General features: G+C 47.7%; 1 pseudogene; it reads left to right on the top strand.

Moving 5' to 3' along the window:
• The first annotated feature begins 2,561 nt into the window (after positions 1-2,561).
• LOC107530930 (ferritin light chain pseudogene) lies at positions 2,562-3,122 on the top strand (annotated as a pseudogene).

Here is a 3,122-nt window from a genome sequence, read left to right on the forward strand (position 1 = left end):
TCCTAAGGGAAGGGAGTGGACATGCAGTTTGTGCAAAGGTGGAGGGGTTTGGTTGAAAGGAGGCAAGCGAGTCAAGATGCTATTAGACTGGACAAAGCTAGCTTGAATTAAGGAAAAAGTCAGATTAAATAAATGAAGCTCTTGTACGGTTACCTACCATTTGGCACAATCGACCTCTTTTCCAGCCCTGAATTCCACCCCCTTCTCTCCCTGCCTCCAGCACTCAGCACTAGGCATTATAATCACCCAAATCTTTGCCTGGCTATTCCCTAAAGACACTGATCTGCATTCACATGATTTCTGTGCCTTAGGTAACGACAGCAATGCCTGGCACCTAGCAGATCCTCAATCATGTTTGCTAAATGAATGGTTTTCTTACACAACCTCCTCATGCACTTGCAAGAACATATGGCTGCCCAGGTGTTATGACTGGCAGGCAACCAAATGGCATACAGAAGAGATTCAAACCCACCTCCCTCACAACAGGATATAATGCCAGGTATCTCCACTCCCAAAACAGAAGTAACTCCTGAGCATTACATTTCCAGGAGGCCTGTGTTAAAAAGCAAACATGTCCTCTAAGATAAGAATCAGTATGTCAGATCTATTTATTTTATCAGTTAGCAAGGTTCTGAGTGGGATATAGGACAGGTGAGTTTTGATAGCTGATTAGGTCAAGTGAGATCCATGGCAGAAGATGTCGCTCCACGGAAGGAGGGACGAGGTTTGAAGGAAAATCACAGAAATAAAACTCAGGGTATTTAGGCTTTTCCCCTGAAATTAGAAATATCATAAGAAAGAAAAACCAGTCATTCATGTTTGAGTCAGAAATAGGAGAGGCTGTGCCTCCTGTCTCAGGCCATAGCCTCTGTGCTCTACTTCAACTTAGAGGAATAATTCTCATTCTAGACATGAATCTAATAAAACCATGGGTCTGAATTTCCTGGAATTTTTCTAATTCTGAATATGGACTTGTTCCCCAAAACTTCCACATTCCACCTGCCCTTGGGAATGAGCATCTTCTACAATGTCAGCAGAGGGGACCAGGGAGCTGCCCGATGCCTGCTCACCGCTGCCAGACTGTATGCTCACCTTTTCATCTACTGCCTGAGTCAAAATAGGATGAAATGAGAGCTAATAAAATAATTCAGTTGGCCAGACAGTGTCCTACATCCTATTTCTAAGAGTGCTGTAAACCAGGTTGAACCATCTCAGGATCTACCAGATGTCGCTGATAACTAGAGCTGCTGCAAGTTCAAGGGGCTCCCTCCCTCCCTCCCTATGCCCCTCCCTCCCTCCTCTCCCTTTTTGTTTTCTTTCCTTTCCTTTCCTTCCTTCCCTTTCTTTCTTCTTCTTGTCTCCCATCCTTCTTTTATTCCTTTCTTTCTTCATTTTCTTCCATCTTTTATTCATTCAACAAGTACCTGTTGAGGGCTTACCACAGGTCAGATGCTGCAAGAATGAGACAAAGACCACTGTACAAAATCCCTGTTCTACACACACACACACACACACTCCCACTGTGGGACTCAGCAGCTTCTCAGATTGAGATTGATGTTAGCTTTTGTCTCATGACAGTTAATGGCATGGCCTTCCTGTTGTTCAGTGGCATGCTGATGGCCAAGACAGGATGGGACAGTGAAGTGACTGATAGATCTGGGATTCACTCCTGGCTCTGCCTTTGACTTTATGAATGACCTTGACCAGGGATCTGGGTAAAAGATCCTCACCTGAAGAAAGGAGGGTGGGCCTGGATGCCTACTCAAGTCCTCTCCGTCTCAACTGATAAGATGTGAAAGGTCCTCTCAATGTGTTAAGAAGGACTCAGGGGTAATAATGCAAAAACTGGTCTTCCAAGGTCAGAAACGTGAAAATAAAAGCCATTAAAACACACACACACTCACAAAACTGACCTTTTGAAACTCTTGTTTATTAGGGAATATATAATAAATGCAATCAATTCTTCTTCCCACGAATGTAAAATACTCAGCTTGCTTTTCTGGGTCAGCCTTTGCAGGATCAATGAGAGGGAGCTTTGGGAGGGGCTGAGCACATAACAAAAATGTTCTGTAATGAGGCAGCGCCACCTGCTGGAGCACAGTGGTGCTGCATGTGGTCAACATAAATGATGACAAATCGTCAGTCTGGGGCTCAGTGAACCCCAAATCAGGAGCATTAGTCTTAATCAGAAGCTGAGCCTTTAAACTTTGACATGACCATCAGACTGTGGAAAGAGTTCTCCACAGGTTAATTTTAGCCATGTTTTTGGTTTACTTTTGCATCAAACTGTTCACCCATGCTATCCATCTTTCTTTACAAGTCAGCCTCAATAATATGTACTAATAAAAACCACTTAGGCAAGTGCCCTCGGCAATCCTGGATATCTCTCTTGCTTCAGCAGTGTTTGGACGGAACAGACCCAGGGATGCCCCTTCTTCCAGCCTCCAACCACCCTCCACCGTCTTATCCAGTCACCATCTCCCGAACCACCTCAGGCATCCTGAGCCTCCGAGACCAGCCAACACCATTTTTCGACTTTAACTCCTTATTGCCAAACAACCATGAGCACCCAATTTCGTCAGAATGACACCACCGAGGCGGAGGCTGCCATCAACCCCCTGGACAGCCTGCATGTGCAGGCCTCCTACACCTACCTCTCTCGGGGCTTCTGTTTCCACTTGGCGATGTGGCTCTGGAGGGCCTGGGCCACTTATTCAGTGAGTCGGCGGAGAAATGTGAGGGCGCTGAGCATCTCTCAAAGAAGCAAAAGCGGTGCGGTGGCCGCCTTCTCTTCCAGGACGTGCTGAAGCCTTCCCAGGATGAGTGGGGCAAAACTCAGGACGCCAGGGACGCTGCCATGGCCTTGGAGAGGAACCTGAACCAGGCCCTTTGGATCTGCAGGCCCTGGGTTCCGCCTGCACAGACCCTCAGCTCTGTGGCTTCCCGGGCAAGCAGGTGAGACTCATCAGGAAGATGGGCGACACCTGACTCACCTCCACTGGCTGGCCCGGCCCCGGGCTGGGCTGGGCGAGTATCTCCTCGAAAGGCTCACCCTCAAGCAGGCTAGGAGCCTTTGGAGCCCAGAGGCCTTTGAGGGGCCCCTCTGCATTCCCCTGGTCTAG

This window comes from Miniopterus natalensis, chromosome 5, assembly GCF_054644295.1.
Source record: "Miniopterus natalensis isolate mMinNat1 chromosome 5, mMinNat1.hap1, whole genome shotgun sequence".
Taxonomy (NCBI): Eukaryota; Metazoa; Chordata; class Mammalia; order Chiroptera; family Miniopteridae; genus Miniopterus; species Miniopterus natalensis.